At 41.0% G+C, this 21,015-nt stretch overlaps 1 long non-coding RNA gene across 1 annotated transcript; it reads left to right on the forward strand.

Moving 5' to 3' along the window:
* The first annotated feature begins 1,725 nt into the window (after positions 1 to 1,725).
* LOC126064319 (uncharacterized) lies at positions 1,726 to 3,275 on the forward strand. Its single transcript, XR_007514476.1, has 3 exons — positions 1,726 to 1,899; positions 2,036 to 2,091; positions 2,863 to 3,275. It is a non-coding gene; the product is annotated as an uncharacterized LOC126064319 (long non-coding RNA).
* The last annotated feature ends 17,740 nt before the right edge of the window (positions 3,276 to 21,015 follow it).

The following is a 21,015-nucleotide window of genomic DNA, read 5'->3' on the forward strand; positions in this document are numbered from 1 at the left end:
GTTTTGTGTGGAACCAGTAAGGGCTATTTCCATCACCACCAAAGAAAGGAGTATTAGGGGATAAATGCCTTTGTTTTTCAGTTTCCCAGTCTTTTAGACTTTTCTCTTAAAAACCAACTCATTAAATTCTCACAGCTCTCTGTTCTTCTTGATGGCAATGGCCGTTCTACAGTGGGTTTATAAATATCTTAAAACCTGGGGCAGAAAAAAAAAAAAAGAATAAATAATGATCTATTTCCTGGCTGGATTTCCTAATTTTTACTTGAAAATTATGTGGAAAATGGACTTAATCTCAATAACAGAAAGCAGGAACAATACTGACTATGGCAATATAGTGTGATAGAAGCTGTCATTTATTGAGCACAGACCACATGCCATGCACTGCACTTTTGCTTCAGTGTGCAGTAGTCCATTTAATGTCCACTACATGTCCCTCTCATTATACAAGACAGGAAGTAAGTTCTGAGACATCTGATAGCCTGCCCAAAGTCACACAGGTGACAAGTAGGTAGCAGAGATGGGCTGTGACCTCAGATCTCCTTTATTCTGGTGCTTGCTATGTTATGCTGATGTTACTGTCCTTGTCGCTCCCGCTCCGGAGAACTTGCAGCTAAGCGATTTGGAGCTAACAAATGGCCCATTAGTTACATACTTGTGGGAAACGTAGGAACTGACCACTTCATAACCAACTCTAGATGGTTAACAGCTCAGGAAACAAAATATTTTAACTCTCTTTCAAGGAGTCTTGGTGGATCTTTGGAACAGCTAAGTCATCCTGGATTCTTAAAAGCAGAAAGAGGCTCTAGAAAAATTGCATCTGGTGGTGGTCTTTGTGGGTGGCAATGAGGTGGTTTTATAGGATATAAATCTACTGGCTAAGATCAGAAGAGCAGGCTTAAACCACGTCAGAGACGCTTTGGAAACCATGTGAGGAGCGAATTCCTTTTTGGGAAAAGTCGAGGAGGCAGTGATGATGGTGGGGAACTACATTACTACAAATATCCAATCTAAAAACACATAATTGCAGGTCAAACAATCTATCATTTCCAGTGGACTAAACTGATACATAAACAAGAGGTCTTTTATTAATCTAGAGATAGCATATTTTTAGGGTTGTGGTAATTTTTGATACAAGTTGGCTATCTAAGTTGCCAGCAAATGAAAAAAAGAAATGGGAAAATAAATACTCAGTCCACTTAATCAAGTCATGGGGAATGGAGCTGGTGTGTGTGTACATACTTTACAGTATTTTAGTCTTCGCTTGGCTTGGCATCCAACCCAGCGGCGGTACGAACTTTAAGGTCAAATGGTAATTTGGTCCCAGAAGTTGCCATAGGAATACCGCTGCCCACAGAAAGATGACAGTTTTCAACAGTGGATTCCTTAATGCAAGAGGTCATATGAGGTGGACTTCACAAAGTTTACATAACAAAGAGCAATTCTGTTAACTAAAATGATTAATTCCCGTCAGTACACATCAAACAGAACTGTTACAAAACATTATTGTCTGGTTTCACATTGCATAGTAAGGGTTTCTCATAAGTCCCATTTCCAATAACTCTTTTGACAAAGCCAAAGCCTTTTTTTTTTTTTTTTGGAGGGGGTGGTGGTGAGCAGACATTAATTTCCAGAGGAATCTGTGAATGGGGACTGAGTAGGCTGCCGTTTTAAGTGTGAGATACGTCGCACTGGTGTTGTGGCAGGAAAAAGACAGCAGCCCTTCTGAGGAATGGGGCCTTCCAGGGAGCAGGGCCTGACGAAAAATGCCCGGGCCATACAAAGGCTGAATTGTCCTTCTCCTCAGAAACAATGGAGTGTTTCAAAGACTCACTGTATCAAAATTCTGACTTCCTCCTTGAAGACATTTTCAAGTTTTATGCCTCACTGCAGACAGTAGAAGTGAGTAGGAAAAGCCTGTTTTATGGATTCTCTCGCAATGAAGCAGCCAGCCTTATTCTGAAGATGCTTTTTGCCTGCAAGTATAGTTATTCTTGGAAGGCCTAACAATTTAATGAACCCATTTTCTGCTTTGTAGGTAGAAACAACAGGATATGGAAAAAGCACTGATCTTCCAAACTGAAAAGCCTGGATGTGAGCACTGATCCTGCCAGTTATCTGGGTGACCTTATGCATGATACCTAAACGTTCCTCTTTTGTAAAGAGTAATAATTGTTCCCTCGCCTATTTCTCAGGATTGTTGTGAAAACCAAAAACAGTAATATATGCAAAAACTGTTCATTATAAATTATCATTGTCACTAGTATCCCTATATGGACAATCCTTTCCCTTAGAAGAAAGGGACATTTTGAGGAGGAAGCTTTCAACAGATAAGTTCGGACCTTTTTCCTTTGATTAATCTTCTTAGTCTCTTGAATCTTTTCAGCTTCCTGGTTGTTTAGTTAGATCGTCTGCTCCAAAGTGACTGTAATAGTGTATGAATAGTGAATCTTAGGGTGGGGGCACCTGTAGTTTCTAACAAGCTCCTTAAATTATCCTCATTTTCTTTTTCCTTCCTCTCTGGCCAATTTAGTAAAAGTGGATTATCAAGATCAGTGTAAATTTCTACAGAGAAATGACCTGCAATGGCCTTAGCCTCAAGGTCCTCCAGTTACAAAACTAAAATTCTAAAGGTGGGAGAAAAATGCCACATTAATATTTGAAAGCTTCACAGTGTTTTTTAGATTCCAGAGCATGTATGACCAGTTAGTTATATGGCCATCAAAACAAAAAGTGCACTAAACGTGGGTGCATATTCCTTGTGTTATGTTAACTCGTATTTATAGAGCTTTGTGGGGGGAGGGGAGCAGAGGGATTAACAGTTAGTTATTTATGAATTGTTTTCTTTTCTCATTCTCTGTCCAGACATCTTCAAGAGTAAAGTGGAAATACCACGCCGGACAAAGCTTGGTGTAGTTTGTGAAGCCTAAAATTATTTTTGGCAGAAATGCACTATCGGCATGTGGACGATAAATAGAAAATAGAGTTTTCTATTTAGAACTTCTAGAATGAATTATAGCAGAATGCCTGGGAAAGATTAAACAAATTGTTTAATGTCACTGCTCTAGCAGAAATGACCTTGTGAAGCCACCTTGGTCAGCATTAACCAGTTGCCCCTAGAGTCAATTCTGACCCATAGCGCCCCTATAGAACAGAGTAGAATTGCTCCATAGGGTTTCCAAAGAGTGGCTGGTGGATTCAAACTGCCGACATTTTGGTTAGCAGCCGAGCTCTCAATTACTGCACCGCCAAGACTCCTGGTCAGCATTAGAACGGAAAGGGTTTTTGTTTAAAGGCAGATACTTGCCTTTCTACAAAGCTTTGCAGGCATTAGGAGGTTAACCTTAAGTAGCACACTTCAGTGTTCAGGAAAGGGAGTATAAGAAAACATTGTTTGAGAAGCTTCCAGGCCCTGGGGAGTGATGTGTGAAACGAGAGGTTGGTTGAGATTCTAGAAGGTGGTAGATGTTTGCACCCAGCCTGACCTAATGTTCTAGTTGGCTTTCAACCTGGGCGACAGCTGAGCATGTGAATGGTGGAAGTTTTGCTGTGCATGGTCAGTCTTTGTGATAAGCCCATATAACAAACACCCAGACTATAGGATCCACCTGATACTGCTTAAAGACGCTTGACTCACAGGGCCAATGCTCCCCCTTCTGGTGATTTCTGGAGCTGTTGCCAGAACCGGGCGGTCGGGGAGTGGGGGGGAATGTGGGAGAGTGGGCTGGAGAATATATGATCAAACTCGAGAGGGCGGTAGGAACATTCCAGTATTCCAGTTACATGTCTGCTCCAAGTAGTGAATATATTTCATCATGGCCTTCTCTAATTTTTAGTTATTTGAGACTGCCTCTTACACTGGCTGCTTTTAATTTCTCTTGCCTTGGAAAGACCTGAATACTCCCCTCACAAATATCTATCTGTCACTGGTCACATCTCTTGTCTGGGGTGAGTGGAGACAAAATGATGCACAGCCTGATTATTTATAAGATGATGTGTACACCAGGTGTCATGTTGGCTGGACAGCTTGACGTGTTTTCGAGAAACAAAAGTATAAATACTTTGTTTCTTTTAATGCCCTCTGACCTACCAACGTAGTTTAAATAGTTCTTGTGTATAGTTCAAACGACTATGGTTTATAGCTATGTAGAGGTCACCTATCTTATGTTTATTTACCAATAGAAGCCACTTCCTTTCAAAATAAAATCAATTATTAAATTTATCATTTATGGACCAATTCTGCGAAGTGTTCATTCTGCTTGACCTTAAGCTGTGTCTGCCAGTACGCATAGCAGTCGTTCTAAACGGCACCAAAACCTTAGCTGATGAAAGAGAAAGCATGAACTTGGTTTATGACCTTGAGTGCAACATGTGTTGATACGATGTTCTGAGTTCACCTTGACTGACATTGTTTGACCACTGCCACAGATGCTGTTTCAAATCAGAAGAAAACCCTTTACGTGGGGAAAACCGTCCTGTGAGTTTATCAGCGCACTGGGAACCCAGCCTATAACTAGGTTCGTTTAGAAATCAAACAGTAGCAAGTCCTATGTAACAAACATGTAGCATCAGGGCTACTACACACACTGTATATTCACTTAAATCAAGCCCAAATCATTACTAAGCAACTACAATGTGCAGGACAAGTCCACAAGCCTCGGTAAACATTGTTTCTTACACTGGACAATTTTAACAGGTTCCAATCAATATTTGTTTTCCATTCATTAAACATTGCAAGTTCTTTCAGCTTGCCATGTGATCACATCTGAGTATTTATCCTTTTCCAGGGTTAACGGAACATTTCAGACACAGTCTATCAAAGAATGAGGACTATACAAATGTCTCCCTCTGATAATAAGACTCAGTGGCGACTTTAGCAGCTCTGAGTCCTGGGAAAGTTTCCACTACCTCCCTGGTACCCTTCTCCCCGCATGACTGCAGGAACATGGAGTAGTTCCAAAGACTGAGACCAAGGTGACCGTCCTTGCCCTTCTCAACATGAGTAGACCACAGGGGGACTATGTGCCGGGGACATAGGGGTGGGGGTTTTATGACCATCTACTCACCATTGTCCTATAGACCAATGTGTTTGTATTACAGTTGAGGAAACTGAGGCCCCAAGAGAAGTGACTTGCACAAGGCCACACTGCTAATACGTCGCTGCACCAGCATGGATGTCCTGGTCCTGGGACTCCTGGCTCTATGCTCTTGACTTCCCATTGATCTAAATCATCTTAATTGTTTAGATTTCTGAATGAACTATGTCCTCTCCCACCTCTGAGCTTTTCCACGCAGGCTGTTCCCTTTATTTGCAGCCCTACCATCTTCTTACATCACCCTTGGACCTTCACTTGATTTATTCTCAAGATCTTAAACTTTACTTCCTCTAGGATGCCCCTCCTGACCTTCTGAGATTGAGTTAGGTGGCCTTCCTGTGTGCTCTCCTGTCATTCTGCACGGACATCAGTTCCAGCATTTCTCACCCCATAGCGTAATCATCAACCTCACCAGCATGCTGCAGGCTCAGTGAAGACAGGAACCTATATCAGGCCCAGGGTTTCATCCCTGATACTTAGCATGGTGCCTGGGACTCACTAACTATATTTGGAATGAACAAGCAAGTGTTCTCTCTTAGCAAAATGAGGATTGGAGGAAGAATGCTAGTGCTGTACAGGGGTCCTGGTCAGGCAGGTGGAGAACTGGAAGAAAAGAGGGTGTGTTTGGAAGTCTAGACCCCAACTGATTCTTTCCCTGTGGTTCCTCCTCTTTTGAACCTTAGGATGTCTATTCTTCACATCCTATTGGTTCTGAATTTCTACAGAGGCTTGCAACCAAGCCATAAGGAGTTTAGTAAGAAAATGCTCCAGGGTAACTCCCCACACTATTTCTATCTGGGTCTGCTGGTAAACTGTTCTCACACCAGGCCCATTAAAAGCCTGCTCAAAGGCTACCCTGGGATCAGCGGGGAGTCGGGCCTTTTACCTGCAGGTGTGCCTGGTTAATGCCTGCCATTTTTATCTCTGGGGTATGCTGCCAAGGGTAGGTTCTTGGTCTAACTCATTGCCATGGTGCAGCTCACATGGAAAGGAAAGAGAAGGACATTGTTGTGCTAATATAACCCAGGTGTCCATAAGGATCCAAGGATGGGGAGCTTACAATCTTAGCAGAGGCACAGTCTTTCTAGGATGCCTCCTGCGCCCTGGATGGGGACCGGCATTGCAGTCTCAAGCAGGTGTTCTGGCAGAATGCTGGCCTTGGGGTTGGACACCGGGTGTTTCCTGCTATGCCTAGAGCAGGTGCCTTGCTCTAGAGAGAAATGATTCTGGGTTTTGATATCTCCAGAGCAATAAAGCTCTTACCCAGGTGGTAAACTTTTTAGCGTTGACCATTCTATACTCCAGGATGGTCCACTTCAAAGCTCTGAGCTCAGCTTGAAATTCCAGGGCTATGGCAGGATTTGCTGAAACAGGACTGTTACTTAGTAATATTGTTTTGGAAAAAAGAAAACAATCATACTTCCCCCTAGCTAAGTGACCTCATCTATAAAATGACAGCTTTGAATAAAATTGCTTTCAAAATCCTGATTTCTAAAATTCTTATCAACTCCTTAGTTCCTGTCTCAGAACATTTTCTCTACAGTACTGTATTTTCCAATCTGTGTGGACATGCCCAAGAGGCCCATTAGAAAAAAAAAAAGGAGGTCCTAAAAGCCCAAACTTACTGGCTACAAAGGTTTTACCCCTCTATAATCAACTTTCTTGTTTTGTAATGCAAACAGCCTAACCTCTGGTTCTTACCTGTGCACACACACACAGGATCTCCAGCTTCCTGGAAAGTCCTCCCCACAAGTATTGGGGGAGCAATTTCACCCTCATGGTATCCGGGTAGTTTCAAGCACCAGTCTTTCCTGTCTTGAGCAGGGAGCTCTAGGCAGGTGGTACCTGCCCCATTTCCATGTCCTGTAAAGATTCTGGGCCGCTCCTCTGGCAACCAACTCTCAGCCTGTTCTGCCCAAAACAGCTGTTCTCTGCGGGGAGCCACACTGAGCCCTCCATGCAAGAAAGCTGTGCAAAAACCTGAGGTGAGGAGAGAAAGATGACTTTCATTCCGTCGTGATGCTCTTTCAGGGAGGCCTGAAGCAAGGATTCTTAATTACTAATTTGAGTCAAAAAGTGTAAGGAAATAGAACTTTCAGTATTTTCTCATAGCCCCTCTCTAGAACCTGGATATATGCTAAGAGGGCTCCAGAGGAAGGAATCCCTGAATAGTGACCAACATGCCCCACTTGCCGTCTTTCTAGCCCTCTGATGACTGGTTTTATTATTCAGTTTGTTGTGCTACTTTCCCTTTTACTTTGAGACAATTACTCTTCCAAACCCACTGCCGTCAAGTCGATTCCGACTCATAGCGACCCTATAGGACAGAGTAGAACTGCCCGATAGAGTTTCTAAGGAACGCCTGGAGGATTTGAAATGCCGACCTCTTGGTTAGCAGTCGTAGCACTTAACCACTATGCCACCACAGTTTCCCAGTTACTCTCAGAGGAAGCTAAAAACCCCAGATTCAAATAAAATGTGGGGGCTCTCTCATCTGTTTGTCAGACATGCTTCACAGTATTCGAGTCCCAACAGTGGGCATGGACATGGTGTAGGCTCAAGAGAAGGCTGGTTGCATATAGAATTTTGAACTCTAGGCATTTCAGTTATCATGCCTCTACCCGGATTTTATTTCTTCTTTATTCTGCTCTTCTGATAAATCACTTGTTCTGCTGAATGGTTTTCCTCTAGTGACTGATGAACCAAGAACCAGTTTTATTCATTTGGCTGCACGTCTTGTTGTAGTGTCCACAACACTGTACTCTATGAATCTTTGGAGAAGATCTTGAAGACCTTGTCCCTGCTCAATAGGACAATGAGTGTTTGGAAGATGGCTGAAAGTTTCAGGAGGCTTTCAGTCCAAGAATGAGTGGGTGAAGAAGGGAGTAAGTCTGCTCTTGACAGGTCAGCCACGGAGATGCTCTGGCGAAGGGAGCCTTTAAGTGTGGTCATTGTTGAGCTTCCTGCCCCACTCACTGTTTCAGTGAGTATTTATCAGGTGCCTATAATATGTACCAGCTGTGGGCTACATCATTGTTCTATGACTAAGGATAGAGACGAGCAAGATGTGCTGATAGAAACAAGAAATCCCATTTGTGGGGTGGGTTGGAATGGGGGGAGGTCTTGCTGAAGGACCTGAGCCAGCCAAATCATTTAAGGCAAACATATTACTTTACACAGAAATGTTGAAAGACTACAAATGTGCAGTTTTTTATAGTCCTCCAGAACTGCAAATACGGGGCCTTGGAAAGTGTTGCCCTAGGCAACCACATATAATAGGCAGTACATTATACAGAGAGAGACCTCTGATTGAGGGAGATGAGATAATATCTTTTGGGAAGGGAGACTGAGAAATTAACTTTGTTGGGGATGTCTGCAGCCCAGTCTGGAACCATAGTACTGAAATCTTGTTCTGTGTTGTTGATGGTTCTGGGTTCTGAGCCTGTTTTCTGGCAATGGACGTCTGGCTCTGGAGTTTCCAGCCACTTGTGACCAATGACCTGGATTTAAAAGATGGCTGAGGACAAAGGTTAAAGTCTGTGCCTATACAACAGGACTTATCTAACTGACAGAGACAGAAATCAAATTTAACCCATAGCACTGACTCAACGGGCACATTCAGGATTGTTTATTGCAAATTCAAATCGTGCTTGCTCTGAGAAACTATTTAAAAAGTGACATAAGTGATTTTTAAAAAAGGGGTGGGGCTGGGGGACAAATAAACTTGGGAAATGCTTTGCTGATCAAAGTTAAACAAGTTTCTTTACCTCAGGACTCCTCAGAGCCTGTAATGTAAGCACGCACTTTTTGAAATAGGGGGGAGGGGAGGAGGGAGAAAAAGACTAAGGAGCACTTTGCAAACATACATATGGAAATATGGAACTCTTTCCTAGAGGTGCATCACACGGGGCAGTGTTTTTGGAAAATACTGGGATAGAACCGTTTCAAGGACTGTGTTGTCATCAGGCTTGAGCTATCATGCAGAGCAAAATTAAGTGTGATGTTTGCCTTTTTCACCCCTTCTTAGAATTTACATTTTAATTTCAGGAAACGTGCTTTTGTAATTTATTATTTTTGAAACTGCCATGCTATCTATTAGAGAAAATACCTTAAAGCAAAACAGAAATTAAGAAAATAAATAAATAAAACAGTAATAGCAACAAAACCCTCTGTCCCTTGTATTTCACAAATACATATTCTTAGTAGGCTTAACCAAAAAAAAAAAAAACCAAACCCAGTGCGGTTGAGTCGATTCCAACTCATAGCGACCCTATAGGACAGAGTAGAACTGCCCCATAGAGTTTCCAAGGACTGCCTGGTGGATTTGAACTGCCGACCCTTTGGTTAGCAGCCATAGCACTTAACCACTATGCCACCAGTGTTTCCATTAGGCTTAACAGGGGTCACCAAAAACTTTAACTCTGGATAGTATAGTTCTTTTTTCCTTTAAAAAAAATTGCCATTTGGATCATGGAGAATTTTTGAAAGTTAGCTAGATATTCTGACTCATAGCGAACCTATAGGACACAGTAGAGCTGCCCCATAGGGTTTTCAAGGAGTGACTGGTGGATTTCAACTGCCGAACTTCTGGTTAGCAGCCAAGCACTTAACCACTGTGCAACCAGGGCTCCTAGCTAGATACAGAGATACCTCTCTCTATGTGTACATCTGTATATATAGAGATACATATAGAGATATCATTGCTGATGTCAGATGGATCCTGGCTGAAAGCAGAGAAGACCAGAAGGATGTTTACCTGTGTTTTATTGACTATGCAAAGGCATTTGGCTGTATGGATCATAACAAATTATGGATAACATTGCAAAGAATGGGAATTGCAGAACACTTAATTGTGCTCATGAGGAACCTTTACGTAGATTAAGAGGCAGTTATTTGGACAGAACAAGGGGATACTGATTGGTTTAAAGTCAGGTAAGGTATGCGTCAGGGTTGTATTCTTCACCATACCTGTTCAATCTGTATGCTGAGCAAATAATCCGAGAAGCTGGACTATACAGAGAAGAACAGGGCATCAGGATTGGAGGAAGACTCATTAACAACCTGCATTATGCATATGACACAACCTTGCTTGATGAAAGTGAAAAGGACTTGAAGCACTTACTAATGAAGATCAAAGACCACAGCCTTCAGTATAGGTTGCACCTGAACATAAAAAAAACAAAAATTCTCAAACTGGACCAATGAGTGACATCATGATAAATGGAGAAAAGATTAAAGTTGTCAAGGATTTCATTTTACTTGGATCCACAATCAACAGCCATGGAAGCGGCAGTCAAGAAATCAAAAGACGCATTGCATTGGGTAAATCTGCTGCAACGGACCTCTTTAAAGTGTTGAAGAGCAAAGATGTCACCTTGAAGACTAAGGTGCACCTGACCCAAGCCATGGTATTTTCATTCACATCATATGCATGTGAAAGCTGAACAATGAATAAGGAAGACCGAAGAAGAATTGACGCCTTTGAATTGTGGTGTTGGTGAAGAATATTAAATATACCATGGACTGCCAAAAGAAGGAACAAATCTGTCTTAGAAGAAGTACAACCAGAATGCTCCTTAGAAGCAAGGATGGCAAGACCACATCTTACATACTTTGGACATGTTGTCAGGAGGGATCAGTCCCTGGAGAAGGGCATCATGCTTGGCAGAGTACAGGGTCAGCAGAAAAGAGGAAGACCCTCAACGAGGTGGATTGACACAGTGGTTGCAAAAATCAGCTCAAGCATAACAACGATTGTAAGGATGGCCCAGGACTGGGCAGTGTTTCGTTCTGTTGTGTATAGGGTCACTATGAGTCGGAACTGACTCGACAGCACCTAACAACAACAATATATTAATCTAAATCTCTCTCCATCTATATTTATAACTGTTTATTGGTTCATCTATCTACCTATCCATCATACTTATACAGCCCATGAAGTAAAGTATGTAACCCTAAAGAAAAACCCAACTTGTTGCCGTTGAGTTGACTCTGACTCATAGGGACCCTATCGGACAGAGCAGAACTGCCCATAGGGTTTCCAGGGAGTGACTGGTGGATTTTCTAACTGCTGCCTTTTTGGTGATGGGAAACCCTGGTGGCGTAGTGGTTAAGTGCTACGGCTGCTAACCAAGAGGTCAGCAGTTCTAATCCACCAGGCGCTCCTTGGAAACTCTATGGGGCAGTTCTACTCTGTCCTATAGGGTCGCTATGAGTTGGAATCAACTCGATGGCAGTGGGTGGGACTTTTTGGTTAGCAGCCAAGTTCTTAACCACTGCACCACCAGGGCTCCAACTCTAAGAAAGGATTAATTAAAAAATACAGTCTGTGAAGACAGGTAGAGATTTGAAACAGTAAAGCGGTAAAAGAAACAAAAAATAAATAATAATACTGAAGGAGGAAATATACAGTACTAATTAATTTACTTAAAACGTAAAAACCATAACTATGTACAGAATTAATAATACATTACTATTAAAGATTTGGTAGGACTGCAGCAATTTGTAAGCAATTTGGAGGGCTGATTAAAAATGTCACTTCCTTGTTCTCAGCCACAGAGAATCTGAAGCAGTGGGTCTGGGGTGGGGTCTGGGAATATGCATCTTTAACAAGCTTCTCAGGTCATTCAGCTGCATTGGCTATACTTTGAGAGAAACTGGTTAGAGGTTAAAAATAATACTGGGTTATGGGGAGCATCTAAGTCTTTAGATATGATGTGCTTGGCTACATGCAAATTTAGTCAATACACTTTGGAAAACCATTTAAATACATGTTTTACTGTAACGTGTTTCTAGAGAGTTTGAGTTTTGTATTTGGCGTTACAGAATAAGGGGATGGGGGGTGGGTGAAATGATCTGACCATGTCTTCTCTTTTATTCTCCTTTGATGACAGATGATGTATTTTTCATGTCCCAAATTTATCTGCTTGGGGAGGAAAAGAGATTGCTCAATATTTGCAATTTCAGGAACATTTTCATCTGCTCCATCGGTTGACTTTTATGATATATAACATTACAAAGCCTTTTCCTCCATAAACACAGTTAACAGTGGCAGATTAGATTGGCCCTTCTGACAGATTAGATAGGTTTCGCCTTGGCCTTTGATGAAACGCACCATGAGCATGAGGGTGCAGTTTTAAAAATGTCATCCTAACGAAAGGTTCTGGGACTAACCCCTGACTCTACCAATAGCCATTATAAAAGTTAACGAGTTGCAAAGGATTACTTGCTATCAATAGCAGTTACTTTTCTGCACAACGACAGGGAAAAAGCAGTCCCTTTTTTCCCAGAATAAGGATGGTCATTGCTGCCTTACACGAAGACACTCTGCCATTAACCAAAAAAGGAACTCTACATTATTCACCACCCAGAGTTGAATCCTAGGTTTCTTTAATTAAAAAAAAAAAAAAAAAAAGTCCTAAAAGTAGCCTCTTTCTACCCAATCAGTTATACACCTCTGCTTTTCTCTCCACATAAACTGGGGTTTCACATTTTTGGGGGGAGCCATGACTACTTTGAAACTCTGGTGAAATGCATAAACCCTTTCTCAGAATAATATTTTGTAAATGCATAAAATAAAATACTTAAGATTATATTACATTGAAATAGTTATTAAAGTAATTTTTAAAACCGTACATTTATGATACAGTAGTATACGTACTTCTTTATTAACACCTCAAATAACAAGACCTAGCAGCGGGTATACTAACCAGCGTAATTTTCAGGTAGCAATGAATTTAAGTGAGAGCTCAAGATATCTGCACTAACTGTATATGATATAAAATGTCTTAAGATTTCGCTTAGTGATGAAGTCACAGTTACTGCTAACTGTTCTGTGGTTTATTGTCTACATTCACGACAGATGGAAATGGCAGATTTTAATTAGATGTTGGTGAAGGTAAAGATGTAATTTTTTTCCATCCAAGTTCCAGGCTACTCCCTGAATTCTATTTATTTCTTGGAGTTTGTGGACCCCAGGCTTAGACCCCTCTCACTAAAGACAAAAAAATTACGACTTTTATAGCAGATATAGGTCTTAAAGATGATCTTAGTCAAACTTCTTGTATTAAAGATGAGGGAACAGAAGCCCAGAGATAAATTAAATGACTTGTCCAATGTCATTACACTGTTTCCTGGGAGAGGCAAGAGTGCAACCCAAAAGTGTTTGATTATAAGATGTGCTGGTTATTGGGAGAGGGAAGGGCAGATGGATACATACGTGATTAAAACAAGTACAAAGGTGCTAAGTATAAAACCTGGGTGGTGTGGTACGTGAATTTTCACTGTAAGATTATTTTAATTTTTCTTCGTATTTGAAATTTTTCATAATAAAATATTGGGGGAAAGATCTTGATCTTGGGATAAAGAGAAACTTAAGGTGACTCACTAAAAATGAAATCTAGTCAATTTTCCATTCAGGTCAACAGATAAAAATTGCGCTCTGGTTTATCATCTCTACAAGGGTTTATGCTATTCCTTAGATGTAAACAGGATTTCCATCAATAGCTATCTCGTCGTATTGCCTTTTTTGCAACAAATCATGTCATGTCTGTTCTTTGTATTCTTTGTCCTTAATAATACCATCATAGTTGTCAAATGAACAATAAAATTCATATAGAAAAACAAGCTTAATAAAAGGTATTTTTCAATTAAAACATGAAGACTGGATTCATGTCATTGAAAACTACAATATCATTGAAGAATATAACATGTAGGGTGATCTACAAGCAACAATTCCCTAATAGTTTCTAAGTGGAGGTTTGGAGTGTTGTAAGGGACAGCCTCTGCTTTGTGCGGATGCTCTCAGGATCAGCGGTACCACCTTCGTACTGTCTTCTCTCACCAAATATATCATTTGATTAAAAATACAAATGCAGTATTAAGTGCTTTTAAAAGCAAAATATACAAATGTTAAGTGCTCATTTTAAACCACTGGTGAGTCTCAATACTGTAATGACCTTCCAGGTAAACTCATTTTTATGCATATCTTAGAGTAAAGCTTCTCCTGATATCTGTGTTAAAGCCTTCTGAGACTGCAGGATGGACTTTCAACTCTCTCCCACCATTTGTGACTCCTTATTTGGGCGTATGGAACATTCTGGATATAGCAAAACAAAATAAAATGCACTCTCTAAAACTAATGCTCATATTCTTCATATAACTCTGGCGGCATAGTGGTTAAGAGTTATGGCTGCTAACCAAAAGGTCAGCAGCTCGAATCCACCAAGAGCTCCTTGGAAACCCTACGGGGCAGTTTTACTCTGTCCAATAGGGATGCTGTGAGTCGGAATCGACTCGATGGCAACGGTTTTTTTTTTTGTTTTATATATATACACACACACACAGAAATACATACATATATATACATTAAAAACCTAATGATACTCACTGATGGAATTTTCAATAATACTATAAATTTGCTATTAAAATAAAGTTGTATTTTTTATACTAATTAAACACTATTTTACATAATAATGTTCCTTATAAAATACTAATTTTTAAAAATAATTTCATTGTTTTAGGTGAAAGTTTACACCATGAATTAGTTTCTCATTCAAAAATTTGTATAAAAATTGTTTTGTGACACTAGTTGCAATCTCCACAATGTGTCAGCACTCTCCCCGTTTCCTTCTCTGCGTCCATTTGTCAAATTTTCCTGTCCTTTCCTGTCTTCTTATCTTTGCTTTTGGTCTCATATGCTTGATTGAACTAAGAAGCACGTTCCTCACATATGTTGCTGTTTGCTTTATAGGCCTTTCTAATCTTTGGCTGAAAGGTGGGCTTCAGGAGTGGCTTCAGTTCTGAGTTAGCAGGGTGGTCTGGGGGCCATAGTCTCAAGGGTTCTCCAGTCTCTGTCAGACCAGTAAGTCTGGTTTTCTTTTGTGAATTTAAGTTTCATTCTACATTTTTCTCCCTCTCTGTCTGGGACCCTCTACTGTGATCCCCGTCAGAGCAGTAGATGTTGGTAGCTGAGCACCATCTAGTTGTTCCGGGCTCGGGCTGGTGGAGGCCGTGGTTCATGCGGTCCATAAATCCTCTGGACTAATATTTTCCTTGGGTCTTTGGTTTTCTTCACTCATTTCACTTGCTCCGAAAGTGATGATCCCAATAGATGTATCTTAGATGGCTGCTTCTCCTTCCTGTTTCTTCAGCATGCCAGGCATAGACCAGCCTTTCAGCCTTTGTATTAAATGATCATGTGATTCTTTTCTTCTATTCTGTTTATCTGGTGGATTACATTGATTGATTTTCTAATGTTGAACCATCCTTGCATACCTGGTATGAATCCCACTTTGTTGTGTTGTATTATTTTTTATATGATGATGAATTCTATGGGCTAGAATTTTGTAGAGAATTTTTGTGTCATTATTCATGAGAGATATTGGTCTGTATTTTTATTTATTTATTTATTTATTTAGGTGTCTTTGCCTGGCTTTGGTATCAGACCTATGCTGACTTTGTAGAATGAATTCAGGAGTATTCCTTCATTTTGTATGTTCTGAAATAATTTGAGCAGTACTGGTACAAGTTTGTCTCTGAATGTTTGGTAGAATTTTCTAAGACGTCTGGGCCAGAGCTTTTTATTTTTTGTTGGGAATTGTTTTATTACCTCTTCAATCTCTTCTCTTGTTATGGAGCTGTCCATATTTTCTATCCCAGTTTGTGTTAGTTTAGGTAGGTAGTATGCTTCTAGAAATCTGTCCCTTTCCTCTAGGTTCTCAAATTTGTTAGAGTACAGTTTTTCATAGCATTCTATTATGAGCCTTTTTCTTTCAGTTGAGACTGTTTTAATGTCCCCCCATCTCATTTCTATTTGGGTTATTTGTTTCCTCTCCTGTTTTTCTTTTGTCAATTTGGCCAATGGTTTGTCAATTTCGTTGACATTTCCGAAGAACCAGCTTTTGGTTTTGTTGATTCTTTCTATTTTTTTCTGTTCTATTTCCTTTCTTCTGGTGGATGTGTGCTTCTTTTGCTGTTCTCTTTCTACTTGTTCGAGTTGTAGGGCTAACATTTTGATTTGGCCATTCTTTTTTTTCCCCACAGTTATGGGGCTTATTAGGGAAGTAACAGGTTACAATTCAAGTGTTACAAAGCTCTTTCGGTTCTGCCAGTAAATACCCCAAGGCACCCCACTCTGCCAGCAAGCCTCAGCCTAAAGGTGCTCAGCTGTAGCTTCATAGATCAGCAAACCTAGCTCCATCAAGTGCCAGAGGCACCCTTCCTTCAGCAAGCCTTCTGCCCTAAGATGACAGCTTTTTTGCTTGGTGGGCTGAGAAGGCCACCGCTCTGTCTCCTGATGGTCTCTCCTGCTGCTGTTTCTCAGCCACCACTTCTCGCCATCTTCAGTGTTACAGCTTTCTCTCTCCCTCTCAGTCTCCTGGTTCCAGGAGCTTCTTAGTGCAGGGATCCCCTAGTCCATAGGGCATGCTCTACTTTTGGCTCTTCTTCCTTTGTGGTGGTGAGATCCTCTCCTTCCTGCCTCTGAGATGGTTCCTATTAAACCTTGTGGGATGACAAAACTGACCACCCTTTGTTAGGGTTCCATAGACCTTATATGCATGGTTCCACTCAATTACTTAGCTGGGAGTCACAAAACCATGGCAAGAAAGCCTACACAAAAGTGATCCATCATGCCACAGGTCACCCCTTAGGTTTTCTAGCCATGGTTCTTTCATACTTAGGGGATAACTTTCCCCTCCCAATCATTTTACCAGTCCAAAACAATCATTAACAATTAGTCCTTCAGTAGGACAAAAGAGTCCTAAGGATGAAGTGACCCAGGTACCAGCCATTCAAGTCCACTGCAGGTGTCCATCTGATCTGGGCAGGTTTTCTAATAGTTTGTCCAGTCTTCCCCCTTTCTGGTGTCTGATAAAATTTAATTGAGAGATTATTCCCTTGCTCTGAATCTCTCTCAAGATAGTGTTAGATTTCCCCTGTGCATAACCCATTTATTTACTCCTTTGCCTTTGGCTATTATTTTTCCTTTCTTCTATTTGTCATTTATTTTTACCCAAACTTTTCCACCTTGGGAAGGGACGTCAGGTTCAGCTGCTGTGCTAATCCAGACTGCTGGTAGCAAGACCATTCCGGCAAGTGCTTTCCCTCGGTCCACTTCCATTCATGTTGAATAAGGTCACATAGGTACAACACTAGTGGGCTATCTCTCCCACTAGGCAATGTGGCAGTATTCACTGTCAACCCCAATTCTGTCAAAAGGTACATGCATCCCACCAAGCCCTTGGGAATTCTGGCATACGTGTTGAGGGGTATAGCTACACTGTCTTGCTTAGGGATCGCCTCTGCTTCTGGCACCTGCAGTTGTATCCCTTGTCCTGGGACTTCAGCATCCAGCAGGAAAAAAAAGCAATTTTAGGTGATATGGGGAAGAACTGTAGAGTGGCACCAGCATCCTCCCCACCCCTCTTTCTCGGATTCCCCAGAGAAGTGTAGGATTCTGTCCACTGGTGATCCTCCCTTTGTTCCTCTCATGTTGAATATGAGCCCACACTCATGAAGGTGTGGGAGCCAATGCTTCATGCCTTTATCTCCCCCCATTTTAGATAACAGATGTTTCAATTGCCTGTTCCTATCAAACCAGGACTCTGAGACAAGCATGTTCCTTGGTCTTGAAGAATTTCTGTTTTGGCAGGAACTTTGAGCATCTGCATCCATAAGCAAAATCCCTTCCAGAGTGAGCCATCAAATTTCAGCAACCTATATCAGCTCAAGGTATCAAACGTCTTTCTCTTCATTTGGCTGGGTTCTAGTCAGCTCATCCCCACTCATCCAAGCTAGGTTACAATGGGCACCGGCCCAGTGAGCTTGAGAGTTCATACACACCTCCTGGCACTTCAGACCAGCCCCTTCCTTCTCAACCCTAGTCTGTACGGTCTAGGTTAACGGGCTCCACCCATAAACTCAAGAGTCCACATAACTCCCTACACTTCTGACCAACCAGCCCTTCCTCTCTGTCTCTCATCCCTAGCGCCCATGGACTAGGTTAACAGGTGCCAATGGAACATGTCCAAACTCAGCCCATCTCTCCATTGCTGTACTTCCTCCACTTCTATTCATGAGTGGACTGAGGTGGTCACCTTGAGCAAGCAGACAAAGCTGTCTACTCTCTGGCTCCCTTTAGCATCCAGTCCTGGAAGGAGGTTCTAATGGACACTGATTTTTTATGCCTCAATGCACCCAAAGACGAACTGCTGGCTTGCTTGAAATTCAAAAAGCAAAACAGTTATTTATTTTTCTTCAGGCCTTTCCTTCAAATACAAACCTTCTGTTCTCTCAGGTTTCTAGGTCTGAATGTCTTTTTGAAAGCAAAATTCCAGGAAGGGCTCAGGTTTTTTACCTAAGGCCAGCCTGTACTCTGTACACAGAGCTACTGCATTCAAACAGCTGTGTTTCTTCAGTCAAATTCTAGTTCCCTTTTTAGCGTACTCAATCTAGAACTGCCTGAAGGCTGAGCTACACATTGTTATCTATAATACCCAATATTCATTTCTATCATACATTTAGGTCTGCTTTAGGAGAAACATTCAATATCCACAGTACATTCGGCTTTCTCACTCTGTGGGCCAGGTAGCCCACCATGCCATCTCCTGCTGGTCTCTCCTGCTGCCCTTTCTCCACTACCACTTCTCTCCAACTTCAGTTGTTATACCTCTTTCTCTCTCTCTGTCTTCTGGTTCCAGGAGCTTCTCAGAGCAGGGACCCCAGGTTCAAAGGACATGCTCTGCTTTTGCCTCTTCTTCCTTGGTGGTGATGAGATCCTCCCTGTTCTTCTTTTTTGATGTGTGGATTTACTGTCATAAAGTGAACTCTGAGCACTGCCTTTGCTGCATCCCAAAGGTTTGGTATGGTTTGTTTTCATTTTCATTTGATTCTAGGAATTTTTTTCATTCCTTCTTTGATTCTTCTATTATCCAGTTGTTTTTAAGTAAGGTGTTATTCAGTTTCCATGCATTTGATTTTTTTTTTTTCTTGCTCTTCCTGCTATTGATTTGTACTTTTATGGCATTGTGATCAGAAAGAATGCTTTATATTATTTTGATGTTTTGGATTTTATTGAGGGTTGTTTTCTGGCCTAAAATGTAGTCTACTCTGGAGAATGTTCAATGTGTGTTGGAAAAGAATATATACTCCGTTGGAGTTTTGTGGTAAAGTACTGATTTTAAAAAGTATGAAAATCTTTAAACCCACAGAAGAGACAATGATATGAAAGTCTAGAAATTTCTAGTCACAGCTCTGACCTCAAGAGGATTATCAAAGCAATGAAAAACTCTAGTAATCAGGGCAATAAAATTTCCCCTTGTTATTTAACTAGTTTTTTTATAAGGAAAAAATGATGTAGACAAAAGTTAAATGTTCAATACAGATGCAAAGCATCATTATTCTCTCACTGCCAGCTGTTTTTCTCCTTGTGCTGAGCAACTTCTCCCCTAGAAGTCAACCTCTTCATCCCTCTGAGTCTTTGACCTGCTTTTCTTGAAAAATATCCCTTATTTGTCTCTTCTTCTTGGAGACTCTTTACCTACCTCACCTGATTATAGTGGCATCCTCATTACTTAAATCTGACTAAAAATACAGTCAAAATTGCACATATCAAGCTAGAACAAACCAATGACTATCATTTATTGAGTGTATTCAAGTGTCAGCTTTTTCATGCATTTTCTCTTTTGATTTTCATAATGGCCATATGAGGTTAGTACCCTTATCTTCTCCATGACATAGGTCAGGACACCGAGGCACTAAAAAGTGAAGTAAACTCCCAACGTTTCACAGCTAGCAACTGACAGAACAGCACCGCACCCTTCCCAGCAGATTCCAAAGCTCATGCGCTAGTCACTACGTTATACGTTGTGTATAAGCTAGTTTGTGTGTTTTCATAACATTTGTCTATTTGATTAGTGAGAGGAGAAGGGCCCATCATGTCTTAGGTGGCTGACAGAGTTTCCCTGATGTTTGGTAAAAAAAAAAAAAAAAAATTAATCCTCACATTAGCCAGTTCTCTGGAGAGAAAATTGAGGCACAAGAGATGATAACCTGACTAAACTAGGCCCAAAACGGAGTTGCTTGTGCTGAGCTCCAGGTCAGCAAACCAAAACCTAAGTTTCTATTTCTTATAAACACGTAACTTTTCCTGGAAGTCGAAATTCAAGTCAATCAATCTCAATCAACCCACTCTCCTGGAAATGGAAACCTAAGCTAGCCAATCAGGACTTGATCAGTTTAATCTGGTTCAAAATTTCCCCTTGACTACCAAATAGAGAGAAAATGCCCACCAGCCAATCTGAAAATTGCCCAGTATATATCTTCCCTGTTTCCTGTTTGTCTGCTGTTACAAAAGTCTTTCGTCTCTACTGCACTTTGGAACTCTTGTCTGGCTTTCAGACCAGACACTCCCCCATTCATGAACTAAAAAAACAAAGCTAATGAGTTTACATACAAATTTAATATTGTGAAAAATTTATTTTTAACAGAAAGATTAAGGAACTTGCCCAAAGTCACACAGCCACTAAATGATGGAATTGACCCAAGAAGTCAGGCTCCAGGAGTGTCTTCTTAATCACTATTCTAGTCTCTCTCTTACAATGTTAATATTATAAGATGATGTTAATATAAACCCAAACCACTGCCATTGAGTCAATTCCGACTCATAGCGACCCTATAAGACAGAGTAGAAGGTGTTATATACAACAGTTCCTCAGCTATATAAAATGTCATCATGGGGGAGCTGGGGGAAAGGTACATGGGGCTCTAGTAGTACTATGTATTACTCTAATATATCTAATACATTACATATTAACACCTCCTATTAATGAATAATATTAATAATATGCTAATGGTTGCAGGGGTTCAGAAAGAGACAATATTGGACTGAGGTTTTACGGTTTACATTATAAGAATCTAGGTC

Source organism: Elephas maximus, chromosome 20 (genome assembly GCF_024166365.1).
Source record: "Elephas maximus indicus isolate mEleMax1 chromosome 20, mEleMax1 primary haplotype, whole genome shotgun sequence".
Lineage (NCBI taxonomy): Eukaryota > Metazoa > Chordata > Mammalia > Proboscidea > Elephantidae > Elephas > Elephas maximus.